This window comes from Pinus tabuliformis, chromosome 6 (assembly GCF_031772625.1).
Source record: "Pinus tabuliformis cultivar Carrire ecotype Pingquan chromosome 6, CPIR1, whole genome shotgun sequence".
Classification (NCBI taxonomy): Eukaryota; Viridiplantae; Streptophyta; class Pinopsida; order Pinales; family Pinaceae; genus Pinus; species Pinus tabuliformis.
This window is the reverse complement of record NC_142292.1, coordinates 589737591-589752139: the sequence shown is the minus strand read 5'-3', so window position 1 is coordinate 589752139 and position 14549 is coordinate 589737591. Positions and strand designations below refer to the sequence as shown.

The following is a 14549-nucleotide window of genomic DNA, read 5'->3' as shown; positions in this document are numbered from 1 at the left end:
AGACCATAGTGACTACCTGCGAGGTTTGGCTAGAATGGAAGGAAAAATATAGCAAATTTTGGGAGGGACAGTCCAGGCTGCAGGAAGGCAAGGCAGTCTATGCATTTATTAGAACAAACAGTCAACGGGGTCTAGATAGCCAGATTTGCATAATTTTCTAGAGGAGCGGGTTGGGCTTTATGATGGGTAACTTGGTAGGGATTGCTTAGTTTTCTTAGGGAAATTCCTGGGAGACTGGCAGCCAGAATTGCACAATTCTCGGAGGGAACTTGAAATTTGATGTTGGGGTCACTGGCAGCTAGAACTGCACAATTCCTAGAGGGAACTTCCAGTTGGATGTTGCGGTCACTGGTAGCCAGAATTGTGAAATTCCCAGAGGGAAATTCTAGTTGGCTGCTCAGTCACTGGCACCAGAAACTACTCAAGTCCTAGAGGGAATTGGCAGTTTCTATCTAGGAGCTGCTAGTAGGGAAATGCACCAAGGCTAGGAGGTCTGCCTACTGATCATCTTTGTGCAATTTCTTAGCTGAGCTGATTGATGGGTAGTGAAGGTCTGCTCATGAATATTGTGTAATTCCTGATATGAGCAACAAGTCAACTGTCCAGATGACTGATTGGGAAAACTGTGCATTTTTCTGAAGAAGATAGGGATGGTCATGTGGTGTCTTTCCAGCCTGTCTGTGCAATTTCCTTAGTTAGTTGATTGACTAATTTTAGTGGCCCTTGTGAAAATTTTGAAAGGAGTCAGTCTGAGGTAATTGCTAGGTCTGACTATCCGGGTGGCTAGCATGAGAGTTGATTACATTCCTTGGGGTAGCACAACTTGAATAGGCTAGCTTGGTGCTTCTACGCTGTTATGGTTGACAGTCAATCAAGTTGACAAGGGGGTGATGGTCTAGTTGTCAAAGTGGAATTTGGTCATCATAACTTCATCGAAATGACTAAGTGTGTGAGCAATTGAAAGATGCATAGGTGATCATACGAACAAACAATCACTTGACTTGACGATGAAATGATCCAAACCGTCTAGACACACATGTTCAACATGACTAACCGATGGTGTAAGTGGCAAGCATGACACTCGTGATTGACTGTTCATGATCAAGATGATGCTTGCGCGACAGTGAATGTGACTCCATGTGTGAGTGTTACATATGCTTTCATAGTGAACACAAAAAGCACATACAAAGCGAAGACTTTGTGCATAACCGGAAAATTGTCGTAACCATGACTTAGACATTAGCATGCAGAGACTTGAATGCAATGAGAAAGCAAGGTGGATGTAAATACTCACACGAGCTCATCGAGTGAACCTGAGTGTGTGCAGTCATCAAGTGAAACTCTTCAAGGGAGGCTCCAAAATTGGTGCAGGTCAAAATTTTGTAAGCTGGTTATAATCGCTACAAAAGTTGGTGATACACTAGTAGAACTCTAGCTTCTCTGTTTTGGTCCATTGTTAGGACAAGGCCTTGGTCTTTTAGGGAGTATTGAATCACTATGAAAGTTAGTTCCTTTTCCTCATATACCCCATGGACATACATGGTTCACCCTTTTCCAACTCAATCAAACACAGTCAAAAGTTCAGCTTAGATCTCAGTGTTTCGAACCAGGAAGGGTAGTTTAGCTCTCAAGTTGAAGATTTTTAGAGTATAAATTTTCATCTCTGGTGTTGCTCTGCTGCCAGCAAGACTGGACAATACACTAACAGAGTCACGCAGGAACACACACATTACTCCACTACCAGCGAGCCTGGTCAGTACCTTGTTGGAGTTTCATGCTTCACCTCTCTACGCGGGAAGACTTTCTCTTCTTTCGCCTTTGTATTTTTCAAGAGAAATGTGCATAGGCACTTATTTAGTTTTGGGGCGGAAGAGGTATCCCAACTTATTGGGAGTAGAAGAGGTCTTTCCTTCATCGAAGCATGTAAGACCTCTGACATAGGTTTGATCATTTAGATTCTCACCATATCCATTTCTACTAGTTGGATGAGCTTAAACACACAGAGTAGAAGGCTGAGTATAGGCATGGGGTTTCCTAGTGTGGACACAGGTTCACGGTTGGATCAAAACTTCCCTTGCAGACATTTCATATTTTCTGTCAAGACTTCATCTGCTGAAGGTTACAACCAAGCACAGAGAAGGTGGACAGAACATCGTCCAAGTGCTGCAATGTCTTAAGTCTCTTCAAATTTCAGCCACATACTCTATTCAAAAGCTAAAATGTAATAGTTGGTAGCACTTATTTCCGGAAAAAAAATAGTAATATACCAAACAAACAAAACAAACATAAACAAAAATAGTAAGAAAAGCAAGCAAAGCAAAAAGAAGCAGAAGTAAAAGTGAAAGAAAAGCGAGTAAGCAAACACACAAGCAAGCAAACAAAAAAACATGCAAAGAAAGAAAGCAAACAAGCATGCAAGCAAGAAAACTAAAAGAAAACACTAATCCTACTCCTACGCTAATGGTGCATGGGCCTGATCAAGTAAATTTATATTTCCAATGCAGGCATTGGTGCATTGGTTAACCCATGTTGGTGAAGGATTGGTCCATGAGCAACCCAGTTGTGCGAACCAGCAAATGTGAAATATACAACAATGAAAACAAACACACTCCAAACTTACAAGCATCCATAGAACAAAAAAGAGAGAAAGCGCATGTCATGCACTCTGTGGACTTGCCATGGTGTTGTGCTACAGCGCATGTAGATGTTGAGTGTATGCATTCCCTTAACTGTGATATGAAAGCAAACATGAGAAAGGTAGACCACTTGTGTTGCACAAATGTGCTTGCTGTGTAAGATTCCTCCGATGCATGAGCAATGGGGTCATGTAGTTCATGTGGAGGAAGTAAAATCTGAGTGTTAGATTGATCTTGAGTACATACAAATGAGTGATGTGGAGCCTTGAGTGCTTAAACAATTTCCTTATCAGATGTGAAACCAACCTTAGGATAGCGAGTGCCTAACATAACCATCAGCTTGAGCTGAAGTGCCTCGATAGTCTATGGGGTTTTGACTTCATTGAAAGATGGATCTTCGTAGACCAGTGGCTTAGACAGATTAACAACAAGTGACTCAACATCGTGATTAGATGATGAGGTGAAGAGATCATGACAACCAAGATTAGAAAATTCAGGATGTTGGTTGGCATCCTCATGGTTTGATGAGTCACACAGAGGGGTAGATGAGAAGGAAGGATGTTCACCCTCTATGTTTCTGGAAAGATCAGATTGAGGATCAAGTAGAGTTTCAATGAATGATTGGTCCTCTTCATTGTTGTATGATGGGCTAGCATTTGGAAAGTCCTGCGAGTAATCAAAAATGGGTGAATATGTGGATGAATACACACATGTGAAATCATGCATGGTAGGTTCACCAAATATGTTTGGAAAGAACGGAGGGGGGTTAGATGGAAGGGAATCATCCATCACGGAGTGTTGATGCTCAAGCTCCCACTCATAATCTTCATGAATGATAACACATGTTGGTTGTGCAACACCAACTCTGTCAATGGTTTGTTGCTTGTCCACAACAAGTGAAGAGTCTGGAATGGATGAACACAAGACAACAACATCTGGAGGAACACCTGGTGTGAATATGGAGGTCGTAGAACATAATGCATATGAGATATGAAGGAATCACAACAAAATCTGTGCGAAAATTAAGTGAAGTGATGTTGGGAGGATATGAAGTGAGTGAGCATGATCCTCAACATAACTTGGCAGGGGTGGAGCTATTGGATGAAGGGATGGTGGACAGTCAGTTGAGATAGTGACCGCATCAACATGAGATTGCGTAGCTCCATCAATGAAGAATGTTGAGTGAGGCTTGATCTCAAGCTTCTTCTTGAGAGGAGAAGATTTCTTAAGGCAATACTTGAAGCAGTCCCAAATATAGGAAAATTTCATCTGGCTCCTCAAAGCTTGAAACTGCAAGACATGGAAGCGCTGCAAAAAATCAATAAACGATTCATGTAGAGCCTTCCATTGTTGTAACAGTTTCTAGTCAAGATAGTCTAGATCAAAATGATAGAAATTGTCTTCAACAAGATCACAAAAGTGTTCAAACGAGTGCATGTTGTTTGCCGATAGGTTGAGCAGCCAACAAAATGGGGATTCGAAAAGTGTGTATGCAAGCAACAAACCAGCCTGATCATCAGAAAACTCATCTTCCTTATGAAGCATGGAAAGAAAGTTGTGTAAGTACTTAGTCCAGGCCACTTTGGCTTCACCATCATACGTCTAAGTGGACAAGAGATTGAACAACTCCCCAGTGATGGAGACATCTTCTCCATTCAGAAAACATCACTGAGGGAGAAGAGTGCAAGATTCCATGAAATATATATAAAGGTTCAAAACTGGATGAGAGGACATAGCTTGTCGACATTCCCTCCTTCTACCGCTAGAAATGTTGACGGCGCTGGACCTGCCTATGTTCAGGGAGTCACCCCGGTATGAACTCCCAACTAGAGCTCACATTGTTTGGTGTGGGAGTACCATCCGATATGATGACCCGATGACCATTGTATTAAGGATTTTCCTCAACTCTTGCTTGTCAGCATAAGAGAGTGGTCTTCTTTGTCTTTAGGAAGTGAGGTTCACGTGCCTGGTGAGTGTAAGGGTACTTGTGTAAATGGTTCTTTCACTGTGAGGGTAAGAGGGTGAATGTGAGTTCCAGGTTGAAAGGGATCAATGCCAACCTAGCTAGGAACACACAACACAAAAGGACATACACATCTTCCGATGGAGTAGTCCACTCGGATGCGGGGTGACAACATAAAAGGTAATATAAAATGTACAAAACTCATGAATTAGTTCGAACGAGTGCAACGATTGTTACAACAAGTTTCATGTGAAAGGTCTGTATGATGCCCGACAAAACAGTCGACATGGATGGGACATCATTAACAACATATACAACACATTTCCATTAATAGATGATGCGTTACAACAAATGAATCAGCTTAGATGTATAACACAGGTTAAAGCAGCATGCATTACAAGTGTTAAAGATCAGTCTTACAACAAATGAAATACATGTGTGAAAATGTGTTCGCCTGTTAACAGGCTTCTGAATTAAGAGAAAGTTCCAAGATACATCGTTACACCATAGATCACTAACCCTGTCAGGGGGTGTTGTAGTCACTACTTACTCCTCAAAGAAAATATTATAGACTCTCTTGGCTATGTGGGAGGAGTTGAAGTGAAAAAGTCCTTTCTATGTACAAATGAGGGAGTATTTATAGCCAAGGTGAAACTGACCCTTGTGGCTATTCAACTACCCTCATGATTGTTCGACTTCCATGACTTTTCAATCTACATGACACTTTGTTCACAAGTGGGTCTCTTGGACTTCCACGTTACATCACATTGATTGAGAACATAGCCCATAGTGAAGATGTGGGTGACATGACTCAAGACATGACTTGACATGACTTGACATGACAGTGTTGGTACATTGTTGCTACTGAAGTGCATGTCGAGCTACAGTGTTGCTAGGTGATGGATGTCTTCATGATGTATCACAGCTTCACCTCCGCATGGCAAAGTTCATGGAATCCTTGATGGTCCTTAGTTCGCTTGATGAAGCTCTAAGATGTTGTTCCTTTCTTGCATGTTGGAAGGTTTGGCAGGCTCATCTGTTTGCGAAGGTGAATGTTTGTCACATTCAGCTGCTTCGCATGCTTCATTCATTCATCCATTGGTGAAGTTGTCCTTCTACATATTCTCCCTTCATTCATCCCATTCGTCGTCTTGCCATGTTTGTTGGTGTACATGTACTTGTAGTAACTCATGACAAGATGACATGAAATCCCAAAACATCCTAGTCTACTACGAGACATGATCGTTTCGAATGAAGTTGACAAGGAGAGGTAGCAAGGTTGTGAAGGGGGATGATCGCTCCATGCACTACTAATGAAAACTACGTAAGAGTCATTGAGTGATGGAGAGGGAAATTTGTGTCGACAGTGATTGTCTGCAAGGTTTGGCTCGACTGGGAGGCAAAATTGTGCAAATTTTGGGAGGGACAGTCCGAGCTGCAGGAAGGCAAGGCAGGCATTCTCTATGCATTTTTTGGAACGAACAATCAGCGGGGTTTGGACAACCATATTTGTGTGATTTTTTAGAGTAGCAAGTTGGGTTGCATGATGGGTCACTTGGGAGGGATTGCGCAGTTTTCTTGGGGAACTGCCCAGGTGACTAGTAACTAGAACTATGAAATTCCTAGAGGGAAATGGCAATCTACTGCTGGGGTTGTTGGTAGCCAGAAATTCGAAATTACCAAAGGGAATTGGAAGCCTACTACTAGGAGCTACTGGCAGGGAAATGTACCAAGGCTAGGAGGTTCGCTTGCTGATCATCTCTGCGCAATTTCTGGGCTAAGCTAACTGATGAGCAGTGGAAGGCCTACTCATGAATACTGCACAATTTCTGAGATGAACAATTAGTTGACTGTCCAAATGACTTACTGGGAAAAATGCGGAATTTTTTAGAAGGAGAAGGGATGACCACTGGGTGTCTGTCCAGCTTATCTGCACAATTTTCTCAGTGAGTTGAGTGAGTGAGGTCAGTGGCCCCTGTGAAAATTTTGAAGGGAGTCAGTCTGGGGCCTATCTGCACAATTTTCTCAATCAGTTGAGCGAGTGAGGTCAGTGGCCCCTACGCAAATTTTGAAGGGAGTCATTCTGGGGTTACCATCGGGTCCTACTATGCGGGCGGCCAACATGATATTTGATTGCATTGCTTGCGGGCAACGCAACATGAATAAGCTAGGTTGGTTCTTTTTCGTTATTCTGGTTGACATTTGATCGAGCTGACGGCGGGGTGATGGTCTAGGTGTCAGAGTGGAGTTTGGTCGTCAGAACTTTCACAAAATGACTAAGTGTGTGAACAATCAAAAGATGCATAGGTGATCATACGAACACACACTCACATGACTTGATGATGAAATGACCCAAACCATCTAGAAACGCATGTTCAACATGACTGACCGACGGTGTAAGTGACAAGCACGACACTCATGATTGACGTTCATGATTGAGATGACGCTTACGTGATAGTGAATGTGACTCTGTGTGTGAGTGCGACAGATGCTTTCATAATGAACACAAGAAACACATATGAAGCGAAGACTTTGAGCATAAATAGAACATGGTCACAAGCATGACTTAGACATCATCTTGCAGAGACTTGAATGCAATGAACAAGCAAGGCGGATGTAAAGACTCACATGAGCTCGTGGAGTGAACCCGATTGTGTGCAGTCATCAATTGAAACTTTTCGAAGGAGGCTCTGAAATTGGTGTAGGCTGAAATTTTGGAGGGCGGTTGTAGCTGCTACAACAGGTACTAAGGGTATCGAGCGAGGGTGTTTATGAAGGAAAATGGTTGCAATTAGGGGTTTGATGGTCTTTCATGAATGTTTGGTTATATTTCAATGATCAAAATTTTCCATCAACATAAATTTCCACTGTGATATTAAAGGTATGCCAACAACTCACTTCCTAAACCAAAAATCTTGACACCTATGGGCTTGATTTTATAAGTAAAATGTTCATATTTTCTCACTAACTTTTAATTTTCATCTTAACTTGAAATCGAACAGTAAAAGGTACAACTAATTTTTCTCAATGGATGGTGATAATCGTTCTGGATCTATTTATCCGTTAAAGAGTACATTTCCCTTAGATTATTAAATATAATTAGTTCTTAATAAATTTTAAGTTTCACTTAAAATATATATACGAACACTTAAAAAATTTCAATACGCGAACATTTGTCTTAAAACAAATAAAACTAGTAGATTAAATGCCCACTATAACCCGCTGATAATAAGAATACTCAAAAATATTTTTACATATATCACAGTCAAATTTCTAATAGGGAAGACACCAAACAATGAAATAAAAATTTGATGCTTAATTTCATAAAGCTTGTGATAATAGTTCAACAACATCCCAATAGAATGTATATGTGATTACACATAAATAATTCTTGTGAACAGTGGAGTAGTATCCCAATAGTATGTATAAATATGGAACCTGCGTATAAAATGAACAAATAAGCAAATTTAGTTCAGAATGTGAACTCAAAATGTAATTCCAATTACGAACTTATCAAACCTACAGTCATTCTACTAAATACTATTGCATACCCCAGTGATAGACTCCAAGGAACTTACAGACACCCTTAGAATATGTGGATAACTAGATTTTAGAGATGGTAATAATAAAAATGGGACATGAATAACATGTCCATTATTGTCATAAAATAAAGTAAAACATTACAAAGATCCTTGTTTGGAACAAGGAGAAGAGAAGTGGCCTTTTACATATACATTTATGTACTTCACTTCAAAATTATTGGCAGATAAATGGATATTTATAATAATAATAATAATAATCCTTGTAAGAGGAGTTAAATCATCATCTTGATTAGGTAAATTAGAACATGGAGACTTTTCCCATTTTCATTCATGTCTGTGTGTGTAATTCTTATTTTTCTTATTGATTTGTCTTAGTTTACTCTAGTCCACACATTAAGTCCAACACATATAAAAATGAACACAACATAATTGCAGAGATGCGTCTTGGATCTGACATTGATGTTGTTATTTTGGTGCATAACACTTGCTGAAGTAAAATGAAAAAGAAATTCAAACTGAAAATTTTTCAAGTAGAGACAAAAGCAAGCAGGTAGTTGGAATGATGCACAAAGAATTTTTATACATCTATTATAAAGAGTTTTTATAAATAGTAATTTTCATATACAATACTCCTTTTTTAGCGACAATGTTAAAACAAACTAGAGAGGAGTTGCCACAAAGTACGAGAGAGTTTCCACCATTGGGTAGCCACAACGTAGTTTCAACAAAAAATAGCTACAGTTGTGTTGCGACAACTCTATGAACAATAGCATAGCACGGCTATGTAATGTAATAAGGTTGTCAGAGGACCCACTATGTTGTCGTTCAGAGAGTTTCCGTAACTATAACTCTCTAGAGAGATGTATACCACTGAGAGAGATGTTGATAACAATTGCTCTGACAAAATATTTACATTAATGGTCCAACTGTTGCTTCTTGTACAGAGTGATTCTTATCAAGCTACTTGATGTTACAACTTTCTCTCCTTAGGATTCATATAATTAAGCAATGATATTGCAATGGGTGCCACCATATATCTTGTGTCAAACTATGGGGGATCCCAATATGATATAAGAATCCTTGTTTGGAAGGTATGATAACAAAACTAAGTGGGTATGAAAACAAAAATAAGTTGGAATCTTATTTATTGTCATGAAATTCTTCTTTGATCATATTCTTGACAGTTTATTGACATACAAAGTCTTTTTTCAACTGGTACGATTCAAAAGAAGGGAACTAGTGGATGCAATTGGGAAATCACAATGTTTTAGGATACTGGCCAACACCTTTATTTTCCTACTTAGCAGACAATTCCAACATGATTGAATGGGGTGGTGAAGTTGTTAACTCTGAGCCATATGGGGAACACACCTCCACTCAGATGTGTAGTGGTCATTTCCCAAAAGAAGGATTCAAAAAAGCTAGTTATTTTTGTAATATCTAGATAGTTCATGGATCAAATAGTCTGAGAGCTCCAAAAGGATTAAGTACCTGCATTAAGGTATCCAAATTATATGATGTTCAGAAAGGCTACAACAATTCTTGGGGTAATTGCTTCTACTATGGAGGTCCTGGGAAAAATGAAGATTTCTCTTGAGAACATGTCTGCAAGGGTAGGGTAGTGTGTTTGTACCATTGTAAGTTTTTCTAAAATTTCCTCTCTTCTTGCAAGCTTGCAAGACAATATTTCTTCCTCCCATGAAGTACCATATATTCTATTCCTCAGAGATTGTAAATGGTTTGCCTCTGTGACAATAGTATTTCTTTCTTCCCCTTATCTCTTCTTGCGTGATATTGTGGGTAAGTTCAACAAAAACTTAAAGTTTCCCTTTCCAACTGTATGAATGATTTTCTATTGTTTTATATAATCAGTGGTCTTCATAATCCCATTCTCTGATTAGTTCAATATTTTCAGACTAATATTGTAGAGATTTGTTAACATAAATTCAATTATTTGTATGGCTATTTATGTATGAGAATCTCAAATATATTTTTCATCCAAAGATTATATTTTCAAGGTTTTTCATTCTCTTCACTGATGAGGCATTCCACATGCCTTCCAAAATGCATTTCACTGTTCACAAAAGGTTGCTGAAAGATTGGGCTGAATTTATTTTAAACAGATCATCATACTTTAAAAGGTTACAAATTTTTCTATTGAGAACTGAAGGGCTATATTAACAGATTTCCTTTTTCTTTTCCTTTTTTATGATCCCTAAAAAGTATTGAGACTACCATTTTGGAGGAGTCTCCATGTTGCAGTTTTTTAACTTCTTTTTGTTCTTATTATTCAAGTTTTATTTTTTTAACACCTATAAAATTTACAGTAAAATACAAGGTATTATGTTCTTCCAAACCAGGAAATAATATTAAGGCCGAGTATTTTATAAATGCTTGAACCAGGATAACTGTCTTGGAACTTCCAGAAACTTCTAATAGTAATAGCAATATAACCATGGGATTTATATTCTTTTGCATGAAAATTATTTGCCTCTTTTAAATTTTAACCAAGGAAGTCAGCCTCTCCATAGACATTTAATCAAATCCAACACTTTTTTACTCGTATATGTATGACAATATGTATTTGACTTTTGGATTTACATTTTGTTGTATCACAAAAAGATTGGTTATTTTTAACCAAGGAACTCAGCCTTTCCATACACTTTCTAATAAGATCCAGTCCTTTTTTACTGGTATATGGCAATTTGTATTTGAATGTGAGTGTTACGGGCCTAATTTTTCTTCGAAGCATGCAACTTTAGCGACTTGGGAGCACTACCATACCAGTGTGAAATACAAAATTTGAACCCTCTTCCCACCAGTCCACAACTCAGCCTACAGCTGAGCAATACAGTTTTGATATAATAATAATTCTTCCTTCATAGAGGATTCCTCCTTCACATCCTCCCTTTCCACCCACTTCGCTTCACTCACAAGCATTCTTCAGTCCAATGTATGTTTTATGGTCATTGATACAACAAAATTTTCAACACAACCTTGTTACATTACAAGATCGAACCAAATCATCCATGTAACCATTGACAAACCCCCTCAATGTTGATCTGGTATCTTATATTTGCATTGACTTCCATCGAAATTTCATGGAAGTTGGTCTTCTAGTAACAAGAACTCTCACCATAAAATTGGTTTGGGTTAAAAGAATTTAAAGAAATGAGCCCATGATGAATGATAAGATCCCGCTACTATTTTAAATTTCAAATTTGAAATTCAATTTGATGGATCATGGCATGCTATGGATGATGGCGGATGAGACAATGGGAAAGAACAACGGATTTGGGAGCAGAGACCTCAATTGAACAGATATCCAGTAGCATACATCCTATCGTGTTAGCGGTGAGGCAAACAGAGTGTTTTGGAGACGGAGATGGATAGCCCACGATGAGTGACGAAGATTTGTTAGAGTTGTCTCGCCAGCGACAAGATGACACAAGACCCAAAGGGAGTTTTGTCAACTCGTTAGATTAAGGGAAACTAAATCAGTTTCTTGGTCAAAAATGGTAGATACGAATATCTTAAGATCAGAATCAAGATTCTGTAGTTGCAAATAAATCATGTTTCCCAAATTATCATTATGACCTTTACATCAATCATTATTTTTTATATAAAATGGTGCCTAAAAAATACTAATTATAATTTAATTCATTTTTTTATTTTTATGTAATTTTAATTAATTCAAAATGTTTATATGATATTACAACATCTCTTCCATACCAAAAATAATAATATTTCTCAATCTAAAAATTTATTTAACTTTTAAATTGATATAAACATTTTATTAACGATAAATATTAAAAATAATTTATTATTTTATTGTTTTTGATATATATATATATACATCAAGTGTTTAGGAAAAAAAAAAATACAACCAAACGCATCGAAGATGAAGCACCTTTATTCCATAACATCCAAAAACAACAAATGAAAATTATGGAGTCCGTGTATTCCCTTGATTGAAAAAATACATGTTTCACATTGGAAATTATATATTCAAATACAAATAAGATAACATATATACAACTAAATAAATATGGGAGTGAAAAAATCTCATCATAAATTGAATTAAAAAAAATGAATGATGCCATTATGCTCTCCGGATAGGAAACATAAACCTGCATGTTTCCTTCGCCAATCTACATAAGAGATGAAATCATGAACGTTGTGAGTCATTATTTACATATCCACCTCTAATGTGTAAATAGTATAAATAGTAACAAGCAAGGTATATACTGTACAAAGTAAAATAATCTATACCTGGTCGCACACTCCCTTGAGTTTCCGTTGCTATGAAAATGGCATTGTATATCTCTGTCTCAATTCCCTCCTTTCCGCAATCACTAAAATTCTTTATCAGTTCATTGGCTATCTCATTATCAATGCAATGAACAATTACATTTGCCAATAGGCATACTAAATTTCTGACCGGTTCAACTGAATTAACGTCTATGTCTTTCAGTGTTTTCTAAGAATTAATTTTCGAGGGCACTCTCACCCAATCCTTGGAGTCATGTTGAATCTCCACGTGAATATTTATGGCTTTTTCTTTCTCCTCCATCTTTTGAAACTTATTCCATATCTTTTCTGGATGGACTTTTAATCTTGAGTTCCAATATATATATATATATATATATATATTTTTGACTATTTGCTCCAAATGTCTTTAAGAATATACAATGTTTTATCTATTACTAAACTCATTAATTTGGCTTCTTTATCTAAACACTCAATAATGTCCATAACATCGAATGCTTGAGAGCAATCTTCTATGGCATCACACTACAACAAAACCCCGTGATTAGCATTCCTTTTTTCTTCTTTTTTTGCGTATAAAGCTCATTTTGGTGTTATTTGTCTCCATTTATCAAATATGGTGCAAAACTTGGAACACATTTTGCATTGCTTTTAGCACCAAGTTTTACATAAATTTTAGCACCAGGTATTGCAATAGGTTTTGCACCATGTTTTATGCCTAGTTTTGTGCTATCCTTTGCACCGGGTTTTATTGTAGGTTCTGCGTCAAGTTTGGCACCTAATTTTGTTTCACCTACTTTTGCATCCTCTATTGCATCCATCTTTTTCACCTACACTTGCATCAACTTTTGCATCCTCTTTTTCATCCTTTTTTAAATCACTTTTTGCATCCATTTTTGCATTGCCTTTGTGCCAAGGTTTATGTCGAGGTTTGTGTCTAGTTTTGCATATAATTTTGCATCCACTTTTCCATGTTATTTTTCATCCATATTTACGTCCTCTTTTTCATCTATCATTGTGCCCAATATTGCATCTAGATTTGTTGTGTGACAATTTTCACCTAGTTTGGCACCTCCCTTTGCACCCACTTTTGCTTCTAATTTTGCATCGATGTTTGCATCCTCATTTTCGTCTAGGTTTTCATAAACTTTTAAATCTATTTTTGCATCCTTTTTTACATCTCTGTTTGCATCATAGTTTGATTCTTTTTTTGCATCTATCATTACATCTACTTTTATATAAAATTTTGTTGTGCCACAATTTGCGCCGTGTTTTACACTTATTGTTGTACACACATTTGCTTCCAATTTTGCATCCATGTTCACATCCTCTTTTGCATCAAATATTGCATCTCTTTTTGGATCCACTTTTGTGTCACGTTTATGCATTGATTTTTTCAGCTCATTTTATATATACTTTTTCATTGACTTCCATTGAATCCATCTTTTGCATCCATATTTGTTTTACCTATTGCACCCATGTCTTCATCCACTTTTACATCTCTTTTCGCATCTAGTTTTGTATATTTTTGTTGTCTGTTGTTACATCCACTTTTGTTGCACCATAATTTGTGTCATATCTTGCTCTTAACATTGCAACACACATTTTCTTCCACTTTTGCATCCATATTTGCACCCTCTTTTGTGTTCATGTTTGCATTGAATATTGTGTATGTTTTTGAATCCCCTATTGCATCTACTTTTATGTCAGTTTTTGCATCTCATTTTGCATCTACTTTTTCATCCACTTTTGCATATAATTTTGTGTCTACTATTACACCCATGTTTACATCCCTTTTTGCATCTTATTTTGCATCCAAGTTTTTCCATTTTTTTGCATCCAAGTTTGTTTCCTTTTCTGTGTCAATTGTTGCATCCACATTTGTTTCACCACAATTTGTGCAAAGTTTTATGCCTACTATTGCACCCATGTTTGATTCCACTTTTGCATTCGTATTTGCATCCAAGTTTGCATTGACTATTGCAGCTGATTTTGCATCCACTTGTGTGTTAGGTTTTGCATATTGTTTTGCATTGAATCATGTTGCATCCACTTTTCATCCGATTTTACTTCTATTGTTTTGCCCATTTTTTTTCACTTTTACATCCCTTTTCCAACACTCTTCATATTTTCTACATT

The 14549-nt window shown here is 37.4% G+C and overlaps 1 pseudogene; it reads left to right on the top strand.

The window, feature by feature from the left end:
* Positions 1–9058: 9058 nt before the first annotated feature.
* LOC149259939 (protein neprosin-like) lies at positions 9059–9738 on the top strand (annotated as a pseudogene).
* The last annotated feature ends 4811 nt before the right edge of the window (positions 9739–14549 follow it).